Here is a 27,976-nt window from a genome sequence, read left to right as displayed (position 1 = left end):
CTTAGCTAATTGGGAACCACTGACCTACACCTTAAAGGTCTTAGTACAAAGGTGTGGAAAGTTACTTCCAGACAACCTGTTTATTGAGCATTCATTCTGTATGGTTTTCAGGGAAGTTATACCACACCTGCTGTTTATTGAGTGTTCATCCTAATTTATTTCTAAGGTACAAAATCACATGAAGCAATTGGCATCCCATACTTTCCCATGTATCTTACCATCACAGTTGTGTTGCTGTTGTTTTTGTAAAATAAATAAATGGGAGTGGGTTTGTTGCATCCGAGTGCCAAATCGACTTTCATTGTGCAACCTGAATTTGCTGGTATGTGGTTTAGGGACAGCCTGGAAGCTGCCTGGCAATAGGCTGTTGGTGCTATAACAGCTTACTGTTAACAGTCCTTAAGTTGCGCAAACTGAAATCTGCAAACTACAATTTGCAAACTGAAACCTGCAATCTGCTGCAGCCAAAAACCACAAAAGAGAAATGAATCACATTCTTTCATCAGTCCTTGAAAAGACACACGTGGGATTTTTGCTCTCAGAAGTTCTCATTTAAGAAAAAATAGTAGGTAACCACTAGTGAATCGTGGTAAATTTTCAAAGGGAGCATTACTGGCAGTGACAGATGGCGGAGAACTTTCACGGAAAGCTTTCCTCTTCCATTCTCCAGAGCATTCAAACATGGATTGCTTAGAAAGTTACTCAAATGAACTCAGCTGTTGAGCAGCCTTCCATAAACAGAAGCGGTGAAAGAAAAAAAATGCCCAGGCCATTTAAGATTGTGTAAATTACACCAGCATTTTCTGTATTATCGTTTTACAAGCAGGTATTTACAGAACACCTTAATGATGGGGGATGACAGGTGACGTGTCCAACAACTTTGCTTATGGGGCAATAAAAGTAAATTAGTGACTGAGCAAGAGAGGAAAGGAAAATAAATACAGATTGTAATAATTTACAACCATAGAAAATAAAAGAGGGAATAAGCTAGGATGGAAAGAGTTCTATCTAAGCTATAAAACCCTAAGTAGTCATTTATCTTATCACTTAGAAGAGGTGGTAAAGAGTCTGAATTATGTTTTTGAGTATTGAAAACGTGCTGTGCACGCATTGACTTATTTTATTCTCATCCATACACGAACTTGATACTCCAAAGGCAATTTGAAGGAACTGAGAGAGGTTGGCCAATCTCTTTGGTTTCCTGTGTGCAATTTGTTATTGGGTGTTTCTTCACTGGACTATTCCAGTGGACTTCACATTGGACTATTCTTCACTGCCCTCCCCCATATGCACACAGTGGGTTAATGTCTGGACAATTTTTATCTTGTTGCGTCTCTAATTCAAAAGATACATCCCCCTACTGAAAGGATGGGTTATGCGAAAGAATTGTAGATACTGAAGCCATGGAGAAGTGGTGCTTCTTCAAACATTGTCAGACTCCAACTCCCATCTTCCCCTGACCATTGGCTGATGGAAGATGAAGTACAAAAACATATGAAGGGCAACTTCTCGAGTCTTTATGCAGTTCCCTTTAAAAAGAGACCTGGATTATCATACCTGGCAAGCATCTAACTGGTCATGTTCCAAATACAAGCAGTTTCCACTTGCAAAACTTTACTTTTCAAAGGGGGGGGGGAATTCTTGGTTGCTGTTTAGTTCTTAAATGACTTCTGACTGAGCCTCTTGGGCTTGCTGATCAGAAGGTCGGTGGTTTGAATCCCAACCCAGGGTGAGTTCCCGTTGCTCTGTCCCAGCTCCTGCCAGCCTAGCAGTTTGAAAGCATGCCAGTACAAGCAGATAAATAGGTACCACTGCTGTAGGAAGGTAAATGGCGTTTCTGTGTGCTCTGGTTCTGTCAGGGTATTCTGTTGTGCTAGAAGCAGTTTAGTCATGCTGGCCACATGACCTGGAAAGCTGTCTGTGGACAAATGCCAGCTCCCTCGGCCTAAAGCAAGATGAGCACAACAACCCCATAGTCACCTTTGACTGGATGTACCCATCCTGGGGTCCTTTACCTTTACCTTTTTTACCACATGGTATACAAAAAGGCCCTGCAGGAAAAATGTACAACCCCTAGTTTGGTGGTAGGTTTTGACAACAAAATGTTTGAGGCATGGATAAATAGGGATGAAAACCTGTGGGAAGATGCATATCATATAAACTGTGAGAGGATTTAAGGGCCACAAAATGGAATCTTTTCAAATAGGTTCACTTTGTTGTTCATTGTTTCATTTCTTAGGGGCACTTCCTGTCTCACACTCCGGTGATCAAGCTATGTTGCCGAAACCCTTGCTTCTTTTTTTTACAGCCATTTTATTAGGCAAACTCGGATGTTTTCACTTCCCTTTCTCAGAGGTGCAGTGCAGACTACATCAGTGAACTGCACCAACAGTTTGCAGGAGAAAACAGCTAGAGCGAACATCCTGTAAATTAACAGGTGCAGACATATCCTAGGAATGTGCATGAAGATAAGTGTGCCATCGATACAAAATCTGGTGACATTTGCAGATCTGAAGATCTTTAATCCCTTGCATTTGGCTTATGAAAGTCTCATAGCCACATCACTGAAGGACACAAATAAGCCCGAAAGCACTTGGACAGTGCTTTTATATAGATGCATACAAAATAAAAGATATTCTGAGAAGGATTCCAGAGGTCATAGGATTGGAATTTTGTAATCTAGACTGTACTTGGCCATCCAGGGAGGCCAGCAGTAAATCCAGTTATTCTGATGATGTCTTAATTTTCTAACATGCACAGGGGAAACAATAATCAAACCAAGCAAATATAATCAATTTTTGTGCTGTGTGCTGTGGCAGATAGAAATGCTGCACTTTTAAGATGTCTGTATTTGCAGTCCTTTGGTTTTCCCCTTTGAACTCTGGAATGCTGAATCTGCCAGTGTTTGTCTGCATAATAGGGCCGTCAATAAAGACTGAATGGAGTCATTTAGCTCTTACTGCACTATTTCTCTAATCAGATGCTCTGCTGCTGGAAGTGGAGTCAAAAGTTAACTACCCTGAGCCAGTGATAACAAACCCATATTACGCAAAAGCTTTACAACAGCTGGACCAAGTCCATCACTTTTTTTTGCAGGGGAGGGGGTCAAGTGATGGATGAGTTCAGTTTTCAAAATGTGCAAGCAACAAACATGTCTGAAGGGAGCTAACCCCCCCCCCAAGAGCATATAACTGTTTTAGTCTCTCCATGTCATATATCTGTAGGATGTTTTGTTGTTGTTACTGTTCCATTGTAGTTACCACATCAAATGGTCTATACAGATGTGAATAGTATTACAAATCAATCCGGATTATTGTTCTATTTTTTTTTTAAGATTAAATAACTGCTCTGGGGTACCTTGTTAATGATTTTTAGCTTCCCTACTGGTCCGTTTAGGTTAATCAATTTTATTTTAAAACAAACAAACATGGATATTCTTATTCTTATTTTTAAAAATTGGTGAAATGCCTCCCCACAACAAAAACAACAAAATCCTGAAGTGATGTAGATGTAGAAGAATAAATTGAATTACCCGTATTTTTCACTCTATAAGACGCACCAGACCATAAGACACACCTAATTTTTGGAGGAGGAAAACAAGAAAAAATATATTCTGAAACTCAGAAGCCAGAACAACAAGAGGGATCGCTGTGCAGTGAAAGCAGTGATCCCTCTTGCTGTTCTGGCTTCTGGGATAGCTGCGCAGCCTGCATTCGCTCCATAAGATGCACACACATTTCCCCCTACTTTTTAGGAGGGAAAAAGTGAGTCATAGAGCAAAAAATACGGTAATAAAAATACCTAAACTTACTGAAAAACAGGGTCAGAGTAAAAACATACAATCACTGGTGCTGTCCAAGTGCACAGGAAAACAAGAACTTATTTGCCTGGCATCAGACTAATAACAAGGTTGGTGCCAGGGAGGCCTTCCCAGGGAAATCACTCCATAGATGGGAAGCTACTAAGAGACCCATCCTCATCACCACACTCCAGACCTCTCTTGGAGGGCCTTAGATGAGCATCTCGGGGTCTGTGCAGGTTCACATGGGGAATCCGTACAGTGCATTCCTACACACCTACTCTGAAGAAAGCACTTTTGAATCCAGTAGGACTTACTCCATCATAAATGGATCACATCCTTAATTTTTTATAAGCCTTAATTCTTATAATTAAGCCTGCAGGCTTAATTAGGCTTGCCAGATCTCTTCGCTTTGCTTGTAGCATGGTTTGGCCCAAACAGTGCCTCCGTGTCAGTCACCTGGCATCATGTGACTTTAGGGTCAAATAAAATCACAGGGCCAACTGAAAAGAAATAACTCGAAGGGTTACAGTGGTTATCACCTCTGACTGTTGGCCATGCTGGTGGAAGTTGGTAGTGGGAGTTGGAGCCCAACGATGTCTGGAGTGCCACAGGTCCTCACCACCTGCCACCTAAAAAAGAAGAAATGCCCCTGGAAACATTGGAATGTTGCAGTTAACAAAACTAGTCATTTTCTTCTTTTAAGCCCATAGCATAATGGAGACAACAGCAAATGGACACCAACTGGAAGTGTGGATAGCTCAAACGGACAGCCAGGCTTGATCTCAAGAAGTACTATTGAAGATCTGAATAAGCACATATAGATATTATGAGGAGAAACACATACAGATCTATTTATTGGCTTACCAACTCAGTCCCCATGCCTCTCTGACCCTTGTATGTTGTTATAATATGAACTGAAAAATACCAAATAAGAATATTATGTTGAAAAATAAAGCAAAGTTCTAATTGGAAGAGTCTGGCTTACAAGAAAACGTAGAAATAGATTGGTCGTGCATTGTAGACTATCTGAAAGTCAAGTCTGGTGTTTGCCATGAAACACAGCATACAAAATTCAGCAATTTTCAACCCTGTGTTAATCAGGAAATAAATGTGGTTTCTCTGGCAACTCTATTTCAAATGTGTGAAACACACCCACTGTGTTGGTAAAAGTGAGGTGTTTTAAATGGTGATGAATGGTGATTGTACAGGTTCATATCTCCTTGCTCTAGATTAGATCCTATAGCAGCACCAAGTACCTGCTTAATTCATCACCAGTGCTGGTACTTGGAAAATAAAGCTAACACCCTGATTCTCTGAGTTCTTTGTCAAGAGAGTTCCAAGAGTGTACCTGGAGAACTGAAGCATGAAGAATGCTACAGGATTACATAGGAGGTGAAAGGGATTTTTTTCAGTAGGGCTATGCCAAACCTTTTAAGCATGAAATGGGATATTTTGAGGGGACAAAATACTCTGTGAACCTCTCACCCCTGTTTTCTCCTTTTTGCAGCCCTGACCCACCTTGAGCCAGCCACCATTTTAGTCAATGAAATTTGCCTCTGTGATGACATCACTGAAAAAGCTATAGTGGTGGCAATAAGTTTCATTTGCTCTCACTGAAGTCATCATGTAGGCAAGAGGGCTACATGATTACATTACGATCTATCGGTATGAAAGCCAAATGGTCAGAAAAGCCCCCAGAACATCCAGTTGGGACTTACATTGGAGCAATACCATCACACCTGAATGCTGGTTACCAGAGAGGAAGTGCTATGTATGTGCCCGTGTGTGTCATCCTGTTTTGAACTCCTCCCCAGTCAATTAAAATGGGAGGTACTTTACACAAAGGGGTGAAAATATTTGTGCGAAGGTGTGGAGCAGGGAGAATGTCTTACTGTTTCAGCTCAGCCCTTTGTTCCATCTGCCTTGCGTATTAAAATAATCTCTGACAACCTTGAGGAGTCACATGAAGAATGCTTAAATGCTCACTTTACAGCTTATGGTGTAAAAGGGGGGGGGGGGGTGGAATCATTATATATGAGTCAGGCGTGCAAGTTCCAATGAAAGACTCTATCTAACTAGGTCAGCCAGCACCGACAGTCATACCCCTTCTGCATTATTAACAAACTACAATGAGCAAATGCTCGCTCACATGTTTATCTTCCAGCAAACATGTTAGCAGCAAATGTGTCCCATTCCAGTGACACACCCTGTTTTCTATTAATGACGATTAATCCGTGGGTGCATACTGACTTTCCCCCAGCTACGGTCGGTGCATTTCTGAACCCTGATATCCAAAGGGTCAGGAGATGTGCTTTTGTGAAAGAGCACATCAGCACTGCTGATAGGCAGTGATCATGTCAGTTGTCTAGTCTGACTCATATGTTTGGAACTGTAGCTTTGCTTGCAAAAAAAGTACTGCACAGGCTGGGGTTGGGAGAAGGACCAGCTCATACATATTGATGAGTGAGGCAGAAATTTCCAATCCTCCCCACCAAAGGTAAAGTACAATACTGTATTAACAGAGCAATCCTAAGCATCTACACTCTAAAGTCAGTGGCACAGTGCTCAGTGGGGCTTACACCCATGCCCGTGCATGGAAGTTAGCAACCTGAGTCTGCAAACCGAAGCAGGAAGATGAGGAAGCAAGAACCGTCAAAACAGGGACGGGGAACCTGTGTTCTTGGACTCCAACTCCCATCAGCCCCAGCCAGTATGGCTACTGGTCAGAGGCTAGAGGGGCTGGGAGTTAGAGTCCAGTGATGGCTTGGTGTGGGGAGTCATCTTTGCTTCAAACACAGGGGCTCTGACTTTTGAGGAAGCAAGCATGGGATTGTGCCGAACGGGAATAATCTGTTGTTCTTTAAGTGGGGCTGCCATACGTCCTGATTTTTCAGGGCATGTCCTGGAATTCACCTCTGAAAATGCTATCCTGGATTATTTTTTGGAAATCGGGCAAATGTCCCAGAAAACCAGCAACAGGGGTTAAAACGTGCTGAAAATGCCTAAGAAAGCTCCAGAACTCAAAAATGATTGTAGCTTTTTACTAAAGAAAGCTCAACAACCTTTTGAAATTGGACAACCCAACTTTAAGGCTGCAAGCTTATGTCTGCCTTATGGCAGGGCTGGCCTGGTGTGAGTGTGTGTAATAGTAGTTGGAGTCTGACCCTAGCCATGTTTTCTTAGAAGGCAGCCGTATTGATTTCAGAGGCCCTTTTTAAACAGTCAGATGTGCTTAGCGCTGCAGTTTCAGTCAGTAACCTTGATGGTCTGAGAGCAATTGCTCACCGCCATCCCCAGAAGCTCTTCTTCCCTGAAACCAGTGTTTAATCTTTGCTTCTCCAAGCTCATGTGACAGGCAGGGGTGAGGATTTCTTATCTTAACAGCCAGAGTCCATAATCGGAAGGCTCAGGATGTCTTTGAAACCTATGTATGCTGCCTTGAGGTCCAGGATGGAAGAAAGGGGAGTTAGAATTCTAAGCAACAAGAGTAATGTATAGAACAAGAGGATGGAGCTGATGCTGTTGTGCCAGTGTTACTATCTTTCTTCCAGAACACAGATGCAATCAAATGAAGGCAACTGTTCTGATTATCAGAAGAGTGTTATACCACCAGTCACCAGGAAGCATCTTATTCATGTCCATTTATTTCCTATAAAGTATCTCAACATGATTTAACAGTAAAAACAATTATGATGATTGGTGCCTTCTGAATGCGAGGCAGACACTCTACCACTGAACTACAGGGGCACATGGTAGTGTGAACATCCTTTCCTGGCTGGTGTGTGAAACAGTCCTGTGTTTAGTGTCAAACAAGAATGCTTTCAGATATTCACCTGAGAAAATCAACATAGTTCTCTGCAGTGAGTGCCCATCTCAGTGTGACATAGGCTGTATCTTCTACCATCAAATAATTACAGTCGTACCTCGTTTTGTGACCAGGATCCGTTCCGGAGCCCCGGCCGCTAGCCAAAATGGACGCAGGGCAAAGCATCACGTCTGTGCACATGCATGGAGCGGTTTGTGCTACTGTGCATGCGCGAGTGGCAAACCCGGAAGTAACTCGTTCCGGTACTTCTGGGTTTGCCGCAGACGTTCGCCGGAATGGATGCTAGACAAGGCGGACGTTCACAGAGGTACTACTGTATTAAAAAATAACCTGAAATTCATTGTGATATGATCAGGTGTGGACTAAAAGGCCAGTCCATCACAGAACACACCCTTGACTTGCTTTGGCACAGCATCTCTTCCCCTTGAGACAGGTTCATCTGAACATTGGGGGTATGTTCTGTCCCCCTTTAAAACCATTTTTGAGCCAAACTTATATATTTCCTTTAGCAGTAACTGGAGAACATAAAGTGGAGGTATCAGCAGGCCCCCAAACAGGGGACAAAGTAATCTCTAGCAATCCAGCTGGTTGCATTAAACCTCTCCTGACCAAACCCCAGTCACGCAACCATCAATGGCTGGGTTGTCAGGGACCCCTACGATAACACTAGACTAACCCCCACAAACATACAGTGCAACATATAAAATCTCTCTGTGTGTAACATTTAAGGTCCTCACTCTCTGAATGGAAGGTTGGTGCATATTTTCCCCTGCTCTGCTTCTCAGTAAGAGCAAAGTCACCAGGCAGAGTGGCAGGATGGTGTGACCTGCAGGCACGCACCTGATGATTAGGAAGCAATTCAGTGTTCCAAGCCTACTGTTGAGTCACCAGCAGAGATATATTGAATTCTATCAGTACTGAAATTCTCGTGTGGGAGGCTTAAGTCTTGAAGTTCACAATTAAAATAAAAGCCAAAACAGTAGTGTAGATTTACTTTCAGTCTCTCAGCATGTGTGATGCTACTTTATTTAAATATGTGTTTTGGAATTTTCTGCAAACACATAAAGTTGTTAATTCAGATTATTGTGATATATATATATATATATATATATATATATATATATATATATATATATATATATTCCCCATAATTTGGACAAGAGGGAAGTACTGAGGTTCATGGCTCAAAATGTAATGGAGATGGTAATTGTTGTTTGCATTCCACCCTCTCTTTCTAGGCTCCTATCACCCATAAACACAGCTGCGAAGAGTCTTAATAAGGAACACCAAATAAGTCATCATTCTTGCTTGCTACTTTTGCAGAACGAACTTTGAAGGCTCTTTTTAATTTTCCCTTCTTGCTAATGCTAGCTCCAGCAGGCTTTCCCTCTTCCTCTGCTGTCATCTGTAAACAGCTATTCTATCAGGCTGCAGCAAAAGAGAGAAGAGAAGCAGGGCCACTCCATTGGCTTTGATGAAGCTGGTTCCATCAGGCTGTTCCTCTCCCTCAGCCGTTATTTTGCAACAACCATTACGTTGGACTATGGCAAAGAAGAGAAGGGAAGCTGATCACCCCCTGTCAGGCTTCTCCCTCAACTAACCTGCAACCTGGCAGCAGTCATTCCATCAGGCTGCAGCAGAAGGATAATATTTGGTATGGATTGTTTCTATTCCAGCTGGTTATTATGCGAACTTTGTAATGGGTCCAAGTTCCCATCCAATCACTTTTCCTTTTCCACTTTTCAGCTGAGACATAGGGCCAAAATTCTTTAAATAGACAAAGCAATGTCTAACTAAGTTAGACTAACTAAGTAGTCTGTTTTCCTGTCCTTACAACTCAGAAGGTACCTGTTTAGTGAACGAGGCTTGCCAGACCACACACTCAACAGAAGCTGGCTTTCTACAGATCTCTCGGCCTTAATAGAATGCAATGCCTCAATCTCAGATTTGTTTTCTTCTCACATGCTCCTAATGACAGAGGCTGACAGAGATCCACTGCACTGGGCACTGAGCCTAGAGGGTACTGCAGGGCATTGCAACTATGTCATAGTGAATTGAGGAGAACAGAAGGTGAGAGGTGGGAGTGCTGAATTTTTGGCTCACACAGCTGCTGAAATTTGAAAGACCCAAGTCTGCCCTTGCTAATGACTTCCTCTGGGTAGAATGACATCCTGGAAGATCCCTGCAGAGTCCATCTTGGAAAAGGACCATATCCACTGCCCAGAGCCAGAATGGTTGAGAGCTCAGCACCTAGATTCTCCAGTCATGCATTCACTTGAGTAGAGATAGTATGGGCTGAAGCAAGGAGCAGAGGCTGCCATAGATCCTTGAAGTCCTCTTTGACTAATGAAGATGCTAAAAGGAGCTAGACGTGGAGGAGAGAACTCAAAGCCACCAGATCAAAAGGCCCATTGACAACAGCAAGGACTGTGTCTGAAGATCTGAACCACAGAAGCAGCCCCACTAAGAAGGTACAGGAACGTCTCTTCTTCTCTGCCTTAACAGGACAAACCATTCAAACAAGGGATTATTGGGTGCACAGTATTTGGAATTGAATATTTGACCCTATGGTGCATTTTCTGAGGCCAAGCACACATAACCTCTTGATCTATATATTTGGACATTTTCTCAATGGTCCAGGCATATACAAGAGAATATATGTTTTTCAATGTGCATCCTGAAACCAACAGAAAAAAAGACACTTTCCCAATTCACATGTGGATTTTCATGTAACTGGGAAGTGGCTCATTGGTATAGCACAGAGTGGACCATGTCAAGAAGAAAGGGACAATGTATGAACAGACATAATTTATATTGCAGTACTCCCTCAACCATGACTGACAAATAGTAATGCCAAGTTTTGTGAGGTTATAGCAGGAGGACTGACTTAGAACTTCTCTCTTGCATAAATTAGAGGTAATCAGTGCATTTCTGAAAGAATCAGGATGAACTTGATCCATGTGCCCAGCTCAAGAAGCTGCAGATCTCTCTGAATCCCACTTAGATATATTTTTATCCTACCACCAATTTAATTATGCATCAGTCACATAATTGCCTAAGCTTTTATCCAAATAAACTCTGAATTACTTTTCACACAGATGCACACTTTTAAAAGCAGCAGAAGGAAATGGGCAAATCTTTTGAGAAATTATTGCTGCTGTTTGGGGCATTGCAACTGCATTCTCAGCAATAATTTTAAATAATGGCTTTAAAAGCATGAATGGTGCTCTTGAAAAGAATACTGTGCAGAGGACCTGCAAAAAAAAAATAAAAAATAAGTGAGGTGGCACAGACATCTCCCTCGGGCTTGTTATTAAATGTGTAGTGCTTCCAGCGCTTCTTTTCAACGATGCGTTAAAAACCCACTGCTGCCATAGGAACAAAAGAAGAATGAAGCCACTGGTAAGTTGCCAGCGCTGAAGAACGCTGTGACTCACTGAATTCTCTTTCACAAAAATGAAGTTGGCTGAGCTTTAATGACAACACTAATAATAAAAATAAAATGCATGCATCCCACCACCTTAGCTGGCCAATGAATTTCAAAAACATACTTTATTAATTACAAATTCCATTATGAAAATGTCACGGGGTAGATCTGCTATGAAACTAATGAAGCTTAAGCTTCAGGGTCCCTAATCCCAGAGGGACCCCAGAAGTGAATTTACTCCACATTGTTTCATGGGGGGGGGGGGTTAATAGACTCAATTTGAGTCAAAAACCATAAAGCACAGGAAATTTTTATTCACACCAGTGACTCTGACATGTGAGATAATCCAGCACAGCAAATTTAAGGAGAGATAATCCAGTACAGCAAATTTAAGGAAATCTGAGATGTAGTAGCTATAAAAAATAAAATAAAATGTGGTAATCTGCTGTGGAAAAATCCCATTGAAGAAGATAACAGTTGTTATCCAGACCTCATTGCTGGTTGCAAAGGGAGCCCTATAACAGTTTAGGGCCTCAAAAATGTAGGTCCACCACTACATCTGCCCTAAACCAGGAATGCGGACCCTGTGGTGATGCTACCTGGCCAGCTCCCATTCAACTGCAGCCAGCAAGGTCAGGGGGATGGGAGGTGGAGACAGGCAACATCTGGAGGGCCACAGGTTTCCCATCCCTGTCCTGCACTACCTTTGTTATACTCCACTGTCAGATTCAGTATCTCTCCTGTAGCTGGAAACCTCAGAAGAGGAGAGTGCTGTTGCATTCAGACCCTGTTGGTGGGCATCTGGTTGGCTCTTCTTATGTTCTTATGACCATCTTGAAATCTGCCTCTCAAACGTGTTACAGAATTGCCTCCCCCCGAACTCTTCGTTAAACAGCTGGTGACTGCCAAACTCTTGGACAATTACCTGTGGCGCTGTGAATTAAACCACAGAGCCTAGGACTTGCCGATCAGAAGGTCAGCGGTTCAAATCCCCGCGACGGGGTGAGCTCCCGTTGCTCGGTCCCTTCTCTTGTCCACCTAGCAGTTTGAAAGCATGTCAAAGTGCAAGTAGATAAATAGGTGCCGCTCCGGCGGGAAGGTAAATGGCATTTCCGTGCGTTGCTCTGGTTCGCCATAAGCGGCTTAGTCATGCTGGCCACATGACCCAGAAGCTGTACAGCGGCTCTCTCGGCCAATAAAGCGAGATGAGCACCACAATCCCAGAGTTGGTCACGACTGGACCTAATGGTCAGGGGTCCCTTTACCTTTATGTGGGGCAGAGGTTGGGAAGTATTGATGTTTGCATCTCTCATTCTCTCAAAAAGCGAGAGAGAGGGAGAACTGTAGCCTACAGCAGAAGTGGAGTCCAAGGAAGACCTGTCCAAAGTCAAGTTGGGTAAGCAGAAAACACAGTAGCGGTGAGCGGCTGTAATTCTCCGCTGACAAGAGGGGATTCAGTTTGCAGTTTATTTCAAGTTACTCAAACAATGCTCTGCTAAGTAAAAAAGATGAAGAGATGCAACTCCAGCGCTCTCAATGGGAAAGTTTCTCACATCCCATGAGATCATCCAAAAAGAATGGTCTTTCATCTTGTGCAGTAGTTATTTTGTTCTCAGCCAGAATTCTGTCTAAATTGAGTTCAAAACGAAGGACACGCGAATTGCACTTTTGAACAGTGTAACAGGCAGCACACCTAGGGACCAGCATAATAAGCCTGATAAAACAGGCTTTTCTATCAAACTCTTTTAAAGAGCATAGCATAGACACTGGTAAGCATCTGAATGAAAGACAATCATGGCTTGCACTGCACTGTGTGAGTCACTCTGAGAGTGGTTATTTCTTCACCAGGGACTGGAAGGCAGACAAACACCAGACCAGGCCCATTTTGAGATTTTGGCCCACGGTGACTGACTGCATGTTGGGGGCTTGATAAATGGCCTCTTGTTTTCACTTGAGCCATACATGATAAGGAAAGTCATTCAGTTCCCATTGCTGTATTATCAAGAGTGCACAATGTGTGAATTAAGTGCCTTCCCCTAGCAAGAGAGATTCCAAGTGTCTAAAACAGATAAAGGGAAAGAAAAATGTCAAAATCAATGGCACAGAAGCAAGCGCAGCAGCTCCTTCTGCCGCAGCCGGCTCAAGCTGTCTTATTTTATCGGCCTGAAACAGCTACTAAGATCAAGCCTGCGATGCAATGATTCCCCCCCCCCCATAAGTAAGGGTCAAACAAACACGCTCTAAAGCCTGACCTTTCTAAAAGGGGATTACCTATAAATAGCAATGGTTATCCCTCACAGTCTTCTGACACAAGGCAACCACTGGCATGAAGAGGAGATCCTTTCCACTTGTTCTTTCAGGAGAACTTGGGAGAGGCACGGGGCACTTGCTGGCCAGGAATAGCCCAGAAGAATTTGCCAGGGATCAAGTAAAAAATAAATAAAAATAAATGCCCAGCAGCTGCCTCTGTATCAATTCCCTCTTGGCCCCCAAACCCCTCCCCAGCCCCCAGTCTAAAACAGAGTGTGTGGAACATTAAGGCTTTATAGCTGAAACATGTCACTTTTAGAACTCATTGATTAAAACAATAATTTTAACCATTTTTTTTTTTAAAAAATAATGGGCTAAGTACTCTCAGCACTGTTTGTTCAAACCCCAGGGTGTTTGAATGCTAGGATGAACGGCTTGGCATGCTTCTGCTGTTCCATTCAGCTCTTCTCTTTGAGTCGTGAAAACCGACTGCATTGGCCACTAGGCAACCAGGGAGCAAATCAAAAGGACAGGGGGAACAAAGTGGTGCTGTTCATTTTTCATACAGAAATGGTACAGTGCATTCTAGACAGGGAGCTTTGGTTGAGGCACAGTTTGTTGTCAGGTAAAGAAGACAGGCAATGTAAACAAATAACTTCCGTACCTGTGGTCTGTGGCAAGGCCGTCTTAAGGAGTTGTCTCTAAAATATCCCATGCGTTGAAAATGGAACTGTGGTGCATTTATTTGATTGTATGTCCTGCTCTCTGAACATCTCAAATTTCCAAAAGTCATATGATCAGTAAAATAAATGTCTGGTTTTTGAAGAAGCCTCTTAGGTGCTCATTTGGTGTTATGGATGTGGTTTACAAGTTAGCAGTGGGATTGAAGTCATAAGTGGGGGATTTGTGTGGGCAGCTAAGGAAAGTTTGGGCACACATTATGCCCTGTTTAGCCAAGCTGAACTGCAGCTCCAGCACAGCAGATGTAGTCTTCCTATCTGGAGAAATGCTGTGAGATCCTGCCCTTCCTGTTGGATATGGGAAATGCAGGTTCAAATAACTTTATCAGTGATTAATCTCACTAGGCAGGTCACATAATGTTAGGCACAACCCCCTCTCTTGGTCTCCTTACTTTACAGACTTGTTGGAAAATGTTGACCTGGGCTCCTCAGAGGGAAGACAGGACACAAATGTAGCTAATAAAGAAATCCATTCACCAATAAAGCAACCCTCAGAGCTTCTTTCTTGTACTACCATGTCAAGCAAGTGAGTATACGAGGAAGGGGACTAAACTGAAGAGAAGAACTGGGCAAAAAAGAGCACTCAGTTGTGGGAGGAGATAATTTCAGGGAAACTGGAGGAGGAAATGGTTAATTTCCTTAGCAGAGGAAACAGGGTAGGTGAAATTAGAATAGAAAGGTTTTCACAAAATTCCCATTTCTCCATTGTCTTCTTTCTCACCCCCATTCTCTGTTCTGAAACTTTGATTAGTGAAAGATTGATAAAACTGATGCTCCATCCCCAAACCTCATGAGATATAACGGGCTTCAAAGAGATGAAACAAAAAATGCAACTAGATACAACCCAAAAATGATTTGAGGACACTTCTGTACAGTAACATATTGGGTCCTGCGATTGCCAAGGGAGGCTCTGTTGGGGGGGGGGTGTGTCTGTGGCTGGGTGTTGCCTGGTTCGTGCTGACTTGTGGCATGGCTTTCTCTGTGGTAATTCCCCATTTGTGCCCTCGATGGCGAGGTGCATCTGTTTCCCTCATTAGTAACACTCAGGAGGAATTAGATAACATTCCTGTTCAGTTGGACATTTAATGGCTGAAAGATACTGTTTGCGTGGACAGGCGGAGTCCCCAGATCCCACGCGGTCCCCCCCCCCCGTCATGTGGAATAACGACTCAAGACAACGTGCTATGGGATTAAATTGGCCACAACTTTATTAAATTTCAAATGTGGGTAGACCTTGGCTCAGGCATTGGGCGTTCTCCTTCCCCAGTCCCCAGCCGGGGACCTAGGGAGCTTCAGGGTTATCCAGTGTGTGTGTGGGGGGGGAATGGGCCGGCTCTGGAGAACATATGTTCAAGCAGAGATAGCCGTCCCCGTTACGCCGCCACCGCAGGGGAGAGCAATGACGACCTTTCGGCGTACGGTCAAAGCCTCCCTTCAGAAACCCCTTTAAAGGGGAACCCTGGTATCGGCCCCGCAAAGAGGAAGATGGACTAAAGGATTCCGCCCAAGGCCTGATACCGCCAAAGTTGTGACGTTTTGCTACGGGAAAGGCGAAACCTGCCAATGCAGGGAAATTCCTTTCCGGCCCTTTAAGAGCGACCTTAACGTAGCAGTGCCCGCATACCTGTGAAGAAAGGCTAACCTGCAAAACCTGTGAAGAAAAATTAACCTGCAAAATAAGACATTAACTGAGGGTGGGTAGGGCGGGAGAAGCTCTGGAGCCAAGTGAGGATTCCCAGGTAAGATCCTCCCTCTATTGTGTGGGCAGGTAATCCCTCCCCTACCTGGCCTGGTCTCCTTGGCAACACCTCCCCCAGGTGGGATTGGACAATTGACTGAGGTAGGCAGAGACCTCTAGGTATCCCACCTGAGGGAGGCAAAGCCAAGCCTATGCTGTTGGAGCCGCTTCAGATCTAGGGGCTGCACGCGTCCAGGCAAAGGGCACCCCCCGTTTTAAGCGGGGAGCGGTCATTCCAGCAACCTTGACATTATTAGCTATGAGGGTACGTTACTGCTTTTAAATGCTTTTAAATGTTTGTAATGTTTTAAATGTTCTTTATTATTTTTAATTGTTTCAAATATTTATAAATTTTATTTTTAATTGCCACCCTGGAAGGGCAGGATAGAGATTTAGAATAAGAATAAGAATAAGATAAGAATACTGCTGCTTGATTTCCAAAGTTCCTGGAAGCTGTCCGTCTTCTGTTTTCTGAGCACCAGAGTATTATTTTTCAGCAAGAGATGTTGATTCCCCTTTATTCCATGTTGGAGAGTGCTTAAGGTCAATTATAACATTGCAATCTCTCTGATGCGTAGTGGAGCCAGGCCAGGTCAAATAGGAAGTAGACTTGAGCTCATTGACAGAAGTGCAGCTAGGAATGCCCTATTAAAGCTGTATGTAAACAGCTACCTGGCACTTTTTGTGAAACTGACTCAGACTGTAAGTTGATACCATAATGGGTCCCTCAACATGCCAGCACCAGTGAAATACAAACCAATTAGTGTGTCCTTATTCAGCCATTTTGTGGAGCCCTGCAGATTCCTGACCAATAAACCACACATCCTCCTTGGCCCATACACACTTACACACACACACACACAAGCTTTGTCCTATCCATATTCTCCTATCTTACCCCTGAAATGTTACTAAGAAGAGACAATATTTGGTTCACATTGGTGAAATTGCATGTATTATTCTTGCAGTTGACACATGATAGTTGTTCATCTGTTCTTATAGATGATGCAGTCACTATACAGAGCAACGGCTCCTCAGCAGAAACTTAAATCTAATTGTGGCCTCATTCTGTAGCTTAGTGCAACACACCGCAATGGCTGCATTTCCTTCCTGGCAATCTTTCAAGTGGGCAGGACCAGAGGCCAAAGTGGGTGGAGCAATTCATGTAAATATTGCCTTTGTGCAATAGGCTAGTTTCTATGCACACTCCTTGTTGTCCTTTATCCAGGTTAGCAAGAGTCATTATCAGCTAAGTCGAAGCACTCAAGGAGGGTATGAAGCAAAGCCAGTGAGAGGGGAAAATTCTGAAGGTTTGAGTACACTGAGGCCTAGTGTAATGGATCATGCTTCCCTGAACAGGGTCAATGCAGCAACAAGGTGTTTCAGGATACAGTTGTATGTGCCTGCCAGCCTGCTCTGCCTCCTTTGAACTAGCCTGTTGTCCTCAGGTGCACTGGAGGCTGCTTTCTGGTCACCAGTGTTGAAAGTAAGATTCAACTACCAGTCTAGGTACCTTTTATACAAATTTGGGAGCAGGCACCATCCTGTTTTGTGGCTCAGACAGCAAAATGCCTTAAGCCAGCTGTGGCCCTGAGCTGACCTATAACCAGGCATAGGCAAACTCGGCCCTCCAGAGGTTTTGAGACTACAACTCCCATCACCCCTAGCTAACAGGACCAGTGGTCAGGGATGATGGGAGTTGTAGTCCCAAAACATCTGGAGGGCCGAGTTTGCCTATGCCTGTTCTGGGCCAGCCAATTTTATCTTTACTGATATAAATTGGTGTTTTGTAGTGTTAAAGACACCCTGCCTCCCCCACCCACCCCACAAAAAAAGAATAGAGATGTAAATACATCCAACAGTTAATGTTTGGTTGTAAGTATTCCAGGTTTCAATCATGAGACATCCAATACGTCAGTTCAACCCAGGCTTGTTTACACAAATCAAGGGATTTTCAGAGTCACAAGTCACTCCCTCTTGGAATAACTGTGTAAGCAATAACATGGCTCCATTTATAAGCTTAAGCGTAAGTAGAGGACAGGAGTCATCCGAAATGCTCTCATCTGGTTTTACAGTATTCCAAAGCAAATGAAAAGGTCACAGTTGCTGCATGAGCAAACTCAGTAAATGGTTGCTGAATAAACTGTTCCTTCCTGCAACACTTTGAAGTGTGTCCATTAAAAACGGAACATCGCATGCCATGCTTTTTGCAGCCATTCTTCCATTGTGGGTGACTGCTTTTCACTTCCCATGCTTTGCTACGTTTTTTTCTTGGCTGAGTGGGTGTTTCAGCTGTGCCCCTGGTCTAAAAGCTACTGCTAACCACTAACTCACCCTAGCCACATGCTGCAGAACTACAACTCCCCTTAAGCAGGGCTTGCATTGTTCTGAAGCTATGCCTGTCCATACTTTCATAGCTGATGCCTATTAGCACAGCAGCCTAGATGCCATCTTCACGTGGTTGGTACTTATGGTGCACACAGAACCCTCATGGTTCTTACCCATAATGCAGTGCAGCACCACCATGATGGTGCACAAGGGAGCCACGGAATCCATTGTTATCATGGCTTCACTTGCCATTGCCCAGAATGATGCTTGTTAAAATGTTGCTGCTTTATTTTAACCTGGGCTCGTGCTTTATAGCGTAGATCTTGTTCCTTTATACAAAAGCAGTTGGATTAGAGCTCGGCCTTTGCATGCATCTAAATAGAATGAAGGCGGCAGCAACGGTGGCAGCCGGGAGGTGAGGATTACATCAAAGCTTTCAGGACACTCAGAGTACTGCTACTGGAGCCAAGGGATTTTCATGGGTGCAGAGGCACAAAGTAACCCCTCTAATCCCTTTCTCACTGGCTTACAGCCTCCAAAGAAGCTTAATAATTAAAGAGGAATACAGTCAAAGTGTTTTTAAGGACATATGGCGCAGCAGATTATTTTAGTTGTTTCCGAACGGCAAACGCATAGCAGGCTCTTAAGGAGAAAACTGGGGCTGATTCCCTTCTTTTTGTCTTTGCCCGCTCCCCTCCCAAAACAATAGTTTGTACATTATGTGGGAAAAGAAGCTCACAATAGATAGAAAAGGCTTTCACATCCTGTCAAAGCTGAAACAACCAGCAAAAATGCTGTGCTCCTTTGCACAGGGAGAAGAGAATATACCACACTGAACATAGTGGAATGAAGAACCAAAGCAGGGACATGTGCACCTTCTCTCTCTCTCTCTCTCTCTCTCTCTCTCTCTCTCTCTCTCTCTCTCTCCTATTTCTCTTTCTTCCTTGTCGCATCTAACAAAAATGTGTGACATGATGTCACCGCACTGTATGTGTCTCTCCATCAGTGCTTCACATCATTGGCTGGCTGCGCAGGAGAGCTACATGGTGTGATGGCAGTGACTCACACCAGGCATTGTTTGTGTCAGATACTAGAAGGGGGGAAAGGAGAAAAGGTGTGGAATAGTGGCAGATCTGCCTCTTATACCATCAGCATGGCCCTGTCTTCTGCAGAAACATGCTTAGTACAGGTCTGCATAGGTTCTGTAGCTGAAGGCCAATTCACACAGCCAATTTGGCACAGCGAGTGACTCTCCAGCAGACCTGGCCTTGAGACAAAGTGCTTGTAATCTTGATTCATCATTTCACCATGAACGTAACTCGCAGCTCAGCCTTCTTTTTTGCAGCGGGGCAGCAAATCTAGGTGGAGTCTGAATTGTAAGCTGTGTTCGTGTGAAGAGAGCACAGCTGTGCTCCCCCTAACATAATGCCATTTTGTATGCATTAAATGTTTAGCAAAACTTTCCTGCTCTTCTGAATGCCTCGCAGAACACAGCATGAGTTTGTAAATAGGTAATATCACATTAAAATATTGATGGATCGATGTTCCAGGGGAGGGGGTGAAATGCATTTTTAATAAAGACGCATCTAGATTATTTTCACGTAGGCCATGTGTCACCTGATCCTTCAAGTTAAACAAAGCTTGGCTAGATCAGTATCATTGGGTAGAAGGTATAGAGCCGAATGCAGTGGATCTCTTGGGGTGATAGGCGTAGGTAGAAGGAACACAGCCAAGAAACAATTGTGAGTATTGTGGGGGTGTGGATGAAGATAGGCGCAGAATGCCTAAGTTTGGCAATGGTGGGAAGCAACTAAACATTATGTATGTGGTCAACAGGACAATGGAGCTGTTAGGCACATGTACACCTCTCCGTGTGCTAATCAGATCAGTATTGAGGTGTCCTGCGCGGACCAGGAGTGTAAGGGTATCAAGTTGGTGTAGTCAGGCTGGTAGCAGGCCACAGGCCAGAGTTGTAGGACCTTGGACAGCTCCAACTTAGGAACTTGATCTGATAGATCTATAGATCATCTTTTCTGCTTCCCAAGGAGGGGAGAGCCTTACAGGGATAGTCTTTGGGCATATAGTTGTGTTCCAGCTCTGTCAGTTCCTCTGTGTTGCCTGCATGAGTGTAAAAAAACAACAACACCCTGGCATATGTGGGAGAATGAATGCTCCAATGTTGTCTTGAGTGAGTGGCTCAAAGGGCTTTTAGCTAACTTACTCAGAATCACAGTTATCCATGGAGTTGGTCCAGCACCTCTGCAGTTTTCACGGCTACTCCTTTCCATCTGGCTAGACACTCCTCCACTGGGTCAGAATTTGAGCTGCTTCTCAACGTGGAAATCAGGAGCAGATAGTGTGGTGGGGCTGCCCCACTTACCTGATTTTCCCCAGCTGCTCTTTTTGACCCACCCAAGTTGGTGCCCATCACTACCTTTCTCGGTGCATACTCACCCTAACATGTGCATGAGCTATACTTTTCTGCACAGTACAGCTCATGCATACAGGGCTTGCATTTATTAACACTTACATGTGTAGGTCCCTATGCAGATGGCAAATTCAGTACATGGAGATTGGAGGCAGGTTCTTCAGGTATGGGCTGTAGCTCAGTGGTAGAAAACAGTGAGGCTTCAGACATCTGTTGAAGGCATAGCTTTTTGCCCAACACATATAATTGACCCCTGTCACTTTGAGATTTTGAAATATTAAGTGACTTACACACACTTTAAAATCAATAAATAAAACGAGGAAACCAACTCTAAATAGTGTTGCAACTCAACTGCTGCTTTCCTTCAGTTCAGTGGAGCAAATTTTGGGTTGTCATCCCCGCAGCGTTAATGATCCCATAGCTTGGAGGAGGAACAGCATGGGCACTGCTTACTCAAGCATTGGGAGGGTGGACATAGTTTTGTGCTGCATTTCCTGGTGCATGCACACCAGAAAACATTCTATTCCACCCTCTGATGAAGTCCAACTCATATGAAGAAGCAATTGATTCTGAATGTTAGCCATTTGTAGCTCATTAAGGAAGTACCAATTAACCCAAATGACCTGCATAATTGAATTTCATGGACATTGGCACTCCACTTCCAGCTTTGTCTTCTTTGCCAAACCAGAGAAGTGCTATCAGAAAAGCCTTTTTTCATCTACTTTGAAAGGAATTATGGTAATTTACCATAGCAGACATTGCCTTTGGTTTGGATCAGCTCATTTCTTTATACGGCCATATACGGCTACAAATAATTCCAGTTTGCCACAAATATATGCCAAGGGAAGAGGACTTAAATATTTTCATCAAAATAATAATAATACAAGGTGACAAGAATTCAATGTAATGGAATCAGAGGTACCCTAAAACTGAGGAGAGGAAGGTAAACTTTGAACAGATGAACTAAAACTGAGAGGAAAAAAGCATTTAGAAATGAATAAAGAGTGAGAAAAACAAACATAGTAGCCACAGTGCTGTGTGGGTGGGTGTAACTCTAAGAGAGGTTTGCACAAACCTAAGGAAAAGTAAGAGAAAACAAATTAATGAAGTGTAAATCTTTAAAAGGGTGTTGTTTGATGGAAAATACTGTCAGAATACAAAAGAACAAATAATTCACATGGGAAACCCTATTATTGAACTTAGGGAGAACAGAAAGAATTGATCCTATACTGAGCCTTCCTAAAAGTTTGCTGACTAAGAACAACTCTAACATAAACTGGGGTATGTGGGGGGAAATACATTGAAGTATTGGTTTTTAATTTTTAGTAAAAGGTAAACAATTTGGAGGGATGTCAATAGTCTACTGCTCTTCTTAAGGCTCTGCTTTCCCAGGCATATCTATCTATTTATCTCTATCATCTATCTATCTATCTATCATCTATCTATCTATCTATCTATCTATCTATCTATCTATCTATCTATCTATCATCTATCTATCTATCTATCTATCTATCTATCTATCTATCTATCTATCTATCATCTATCTCTATATCTATCTATCTATCTATCATCTATCATCTATCATCTATTTAATTTGTAAATCTCTAGATCTCAGAATAACAATGCTATTTACTTACTTCAACATCCCTCCCACAAATAACTGTGACTGGGAAAATCATTGTCTGTGATGAAAACCTAGACGTGCCAATCAAAACAAAAGATCCACCCTACTGCTCCATGCCCTCTGTCCCCTCACCTCACTTGAGCCCAGGGTGGTTTTCTAGTCACTCTGTGACTTCACTTTTTTTTTTAATATAAAAAACGCAGTGGTCATTTTATTGTAAATGCAAAACTGCAGTGTGTTTGTTGTTGTTTTTTTGGACACCCAAGTCCACAAATCAACTCAGGTCTTTAGGGGGTCGCGGATCTGATTCAAGATCCTAATGGCACAGTCTGACTTGGGCATGTGAAAACCTCACCCAATCAAGCCAATTTGCCTTACAATTTTAGCTTCTCATAGAGCTGATTTGCACAGTGTGTTTGTTTGCTGTTCAGATTAAATAGTCAAGAATCCCATAATTACTTGGTACTCATTTTATACAAATAGACACTTAAATTTATACTGCTGTTTAGAGAAAGTACCCAGAACTGTTCCTTTAAAGATTCCAGGTGGCGTGCACACAGTTTAGTGCTTGCTTACACAGAGAAAACAGAAGTTTTGAACCCCAAGCCATAGAACTTAAAAAAACCTCATAATAGCTAATGTCATACGTGCTTCTTTATGCTGAGTGCTCAGCTAAGCAGAATGTTTTCCCAGTAGCTCACACACTAAACTTTATGCAAGTTATAAAAGAAGCTTATCTAGTCCAATAAAAAAAAAAGTCTTGACCTTTGAAACCACAAATGTTGATGGGAAAGAAGATTTTCAGCTATACAATATATTGTAGTAGATAATAATTTTTTTATACAGATATACTTTGAAACAATGCTAGGAGATTATGTTGTGCTTACCTGTACTAGGAGCCAGAGAAAAAGGTTGTCTCGACCCCATTAAGTTAAAATGTATGGGTGCTGTTTTAGGTGTGCTTCCAGTGTGCAAAGCAGTTTACAAAAAAGTCAGAACAATAAAATTATATCAATAAGGAGCATTAACAATCATTTAATACATTCAAAAATTAAAATAACAACGAACTAACAACAGATTAAAAATTTCATCCGCTTTCTAAATATCTCAGTAGGCTTCCCTAAACAAAAAAATGCTTTTAACAAGCATTGGGAAAAGAACAGCAAAGACCCCTGCCTGATGTCAGTAGAATGGGATTTCCACAGGTACGTGCTGCCATACTCAAAGATTTGAATTCTTTAAAACGTGGAATGGGTATTATTGTAACTGTGATAGTTCCACTGATCAAAGCAGTCAAGTGGTAAGGAGGTAAGGAGAGCTACATCTGGAGAGCTATATTTGGGCCACTATGGGCGTTGATTGAAATCTGGGCTGTTCTTAAGGGTCGCTTGTTTTGGTTTTATAGTCTGATCCTCAAAGATGTATGGGGGGAGGGCTCCTCCTTTGCCTTTGCCACTGTTCCATGGAAGATGATCCAACAAGCATTAAGGTATCAATCAATGGTGGTCTATAGCCATTGCAAGACTGTCACATAATTCTGCAGTATTGTTTCTAACTACACCATACATTTAAAGTGCATTCAAGGAACATGACCCTCCCACAAATAATTCTGGGGACTGCAGTTCCCACCCACAGGCCCACAGCTCCCAGTACCCTTAACAAATCACAATTCCCGGGATTCTTTCTGGGGAAGTAATGTGCTTTCAATGTATGGCGTGGATGTGCCCTTAAACCTTGGAATTATTAACAGAGTTCAGCATCTGCTGCATAACTGTTGCAGATTGTTGCACACAATATGATCCACTCTGATTACCATTTTACTTTTTTTTTTTTTTTTTTTTTTTTTTACATCTACAATTAATGCAGTAATCTAAATATATCACTAGCATGAATAATTGAAATGGATCTTTGGCCAGTCAAGACATTACTCAGGTTACTTTTCAAAACGCTCCTCTTTTATGACTATTAATAACAGAAAACAGCTGTTTCCTCAAGAAGAAACTGCATTTAATATTAGCAAGTTACACAGCTGTTGAGCTTGGGTGGTATTGTGAGAAGGACTAGCCTAGGGATAGCAATGTTGGAATGTACTATGTTTTTAAGGAGTTTTAAGGGCATTGCACCCATGTGGTCCTCACAGATTGAGAAGCTGAACACACAAAATGGCACCTGTGTGATGTACAAGTGGCCTGTGTTTTCTCAATGTGACCCTTATCGTTCTTTAACTTACACAATCAATGTACAGTTCCTGTGAGTAGGGGGAAGGTCCTTTGCAGTGCCAGGCCTGTTGGTCCAAGACATTTTGGCACCTAAGGCAAACCACAAAATGCCTCCCCCTGCCAGGGAAGAAGGGGTGTGTGAAGATCTACACTGGGAACAAGCAGGGAATAAATATCTACATTGGGAACAAGGATGGGAGGAGGCCAGCTGCACCTCCTATTCACCAAGAGGATGCTATAGAGGTGGCATTGGGGGTACTCCTGAGGAGGCAACTGATCCAGCTTCCAAGGAGCGTGCTGCATTCTTGGCTATGTGGATCCTGCCACCTGAAGCATTTGCCTTACCTTGCCTCATGACTGGGCCGGCCCTGATTTTTCCACTGCTTTAAACAACCAGCTGTGGTTGTGTGGCTCCATCCTATATCTCTTGAACCAGACGTTGCTGATTTTAAAGAAAACCAGATTGAATGTGTTCCACTGGCATGCCCTCAAGCACTGAGCATTCAAACCAAGACAATGCAATTCATATTGTTCCTGAAAGGCAGCGGATGAATATTTCAGACATAAATATTTATACATGCAGACGCTCTTGGTTGCAAGGCCATTTTGACAAACAGAATTCTTTGAGTTACAAACAAAGGGTTTCCTAATGGATGGAATACAAATGTATTAATAGACAAATTCTATTTAATCTTGCAGCAGAGGTGGAGGAAAGATCCTTGGTTCAGTGACAATTGCATCCAGGATCTTAATGACTTACAGTGACCAGGGCAGAAGGTGCTGGGTCACCCTTTGATTTCCCCTTCCCATGCAGGCCAATGAAAAGAATTAAAAACATCAGCTCTAAGGCTAGCATAGTTTTAGGACCTTTTGTGGGGCATGTTGGGACAACCAAAAGCCATAAGATCTTGAAATCAATTGGATCTTTCAGTGTGCTTGGGGCAATGACTTCTCATTTACGGCCCCACAACCGCTGGAGCACCCCCAGCAGAACGGCATGACAGCAGAGCCTTCTTTTTTAGATATTTATTAACATTTAAAACACATACATTTACATTTACACAATACATATTGTGATGGGATGATGAGCTGCTTGTGCGTAAAGCTTAGTCCCTCAGAGTTTGCTCAACTTAGCAAGGCTCTGTTTTTAGTGGAGCCCTTAAGCATGGCTCCCTCAGTCGCTGGCAGAATCCGACAGTGGGCGTTTACGGAATCTACTCCAGCATAAAAGCTCCTTGACGGAAACGCGTCGTCTAGATTCTCGGCGCGACAGTTTCCAGCGAGGAGTGGGTGTACCTATGGGAGGACCTGAGACTTCTCCGCTGTTATCGCTGGAAGACTCCCTGAGCCATTCCTTCGTCTCTCTCTCTCCCTGATCTCCCACTCTCCCCCTGCTGCTGCCTTCCGCCGCTGCTGAGTCTCTCCTGACTTCTGAGAGCCCCTCCACCGCCTGTCTTTCCGATGGCAGTTCCCTGACATCCACCTCCCCTCCAGGGCCCCCTTCACCCCCTCCCGCCCCCTCCCCTGCTGGCGGTGAGGATGGAAAACCCCGGAAAGAACACTCCTCATCATCAGAGGATTCAAACACTTCTCTCCACTGCCTCCCGTCTCTTCTCCCTGTGTCCTCTTCCCCGTCTGAGTCTATTCCCTCTTCCAGCCCTGATTCTGGGAACCCTTCAAACTCCTCTTCCTCATCGGTGGTGCCGAAGTGTTCCCTCCTGAACCGTCCCACGGGCTGAGGTTTCCTTGGAAACCGTTGATGAAACGTTTCTATTAAAACCTCGTCATTGACCTCCTCTGCCGGTACCCATGTGTTTTCCGACTCTGCTTCCACTTCCCATTCTACTAAATACTCCACCTGATTCCCTTTCCACCTGGAATCAATGATTTCTGCCACATGCATGTTGCGTTCCCTTCCTTCTATGACTGGTGTTTGAGTAACCTCCCTCTCACGTTCCCCCCACTCTCGCCCCTCTCGGTATGGCGACAGTAGAGACCTGTGAAATACTGGGTGCAGTTTCATGTGGTTGGGTAATCTGAGTTTGAATGCCACCGGGTTGACCTGTTGTATGACCTCAAAGGGTCCCAGCCGTTTGGGTCTCAATTTCTTACACCCTCCCTTGAACGGCAGTCCTTGGGTGGATAGCCACACCCTGTCCCCCACCCTTATGGTTTCACCTTCCCTTCTGCTTCTGTCTGCTTGCTTTTTGTATTCTTCCTTGGCCCTCTCTAAGTTAAGTTGGAGTTGCCGGTGGATCGCTTCCATCTCTTCAACAAAGTGTTCCGCAGCTGGGACACTCCATCTCTCCCCTCCTTCTCCTGGAAATGCCCTGGGATGACACCCATAATTAGCCAGGAAAGGACTTATCCCTGTGGACACATTCTCCGCATTGTTGTAGGCAAATTCTGCCAGGGCCAACTTATCTACCCAATCATTTTCCCTGTCATTTACATAACACCTCAGGTATTGTTGTAAAATCCCGTTTGCCCTTTCCGCCTGCCCATTTGTTTCTGGGTGCCGGGCAGTGGAAAAATTGACTTCCACGTGCAGTAAGCTCATGAGTTTCCTCCAGAACCTGGAAGTAAATTGTTTCCCTCTGTCGCTGACCACCCTCAAGGGGGTGCCATGCAACCTGAAAATATGCTCTACAAACAACTTGGCGGTTTCTTCCGCTGTGACCGCGTGTGAACAGGCTATAAACTGGCACATCTTAGTTAATAAGTCTACCACCACCATGACAGCTGTCTTCCCTTTGGATTTTGGCAGGTCCGTCATAAAATCTATGGATACTGCCTCCCATGGCCTTTCTGGTGTGGGTAAGGGTTCCAATAGCCCCGCTGGTGCCAGCCTCTCCCCTTTGGCTCGCTGGCACCTGTCGCACCCCCTAACATATTCCCGTACGTCTTCCCTCACCTTGGGCCACCAAAACTCCCTGGTAACCAACCACATGGTTTTGTGCTGCCCGAAGTGCCCCGCTGTGGGGCTGTCGTGTAACTGCTTGAGCACTCTGCCCCTCAGTTCCCCATCAGGTATGTACAGTGCCCCTTTGTAATACAACACCCCGTTCTTTTCCTCAAACCCCCCTGTGTTCTCCCCTGTCCCCCTGAGTTCTCTGAGTTTCTCTTGGGCGTATTCATCGTTCTCGGTGCCCTCTACCAGTTCTCTTTGCCCCACCAATGCCGCCCCACACACCCAGTGGTCCTCAGGGATGATATGCCTTTCCTCAGGCGCTCCCTCCCCCTCTAAATACTCAGGTTTTCGAGAGAGAGCGTCCGCCCTTACGTTCTCTGGTCCTGGTACGTAACGAATTTCAAAATGGAATTTGGAGAACTCCTGGGCCCATCTCACTTGTCTCTGGTTCAGTACTCGGGCAGTTCTCCAGTACTCCAGATTTTTGTGGTCGGTCCGCACTTGGACCTTGTGCTGCGCCCCAATCAACAAGTGTCGCCATCTCCGGAACGCTTCATGAATGGCGAGCAATTCTCGGTCGTATACAGTGTAGTTCCTCTCGGATTTGTTCAACTTCTGCGAGAAGAAGGCACACGGTCTCCATTCCTACGTATCTTTTCCCGGCTGTAGAAGCACAGCCCCCACCG

The sequence above is a fragment of the Podarcis cretensis genome, assembly GCF_951804945.1.
Source record: "Podarcis cretensis genome assembly, chromosome: 10".
Classification (NCBI taxonomy): Eukaryota; Metazoa; Chordata; class Lepidosauria; order Squamata; family Lacertidae; genus Podarcis; species Podarcis cretensis.
The sequence above is the reverse complement of the archived record's forward strand: the minus strand, read 5'-3'. Positions refer to the sequence as shown.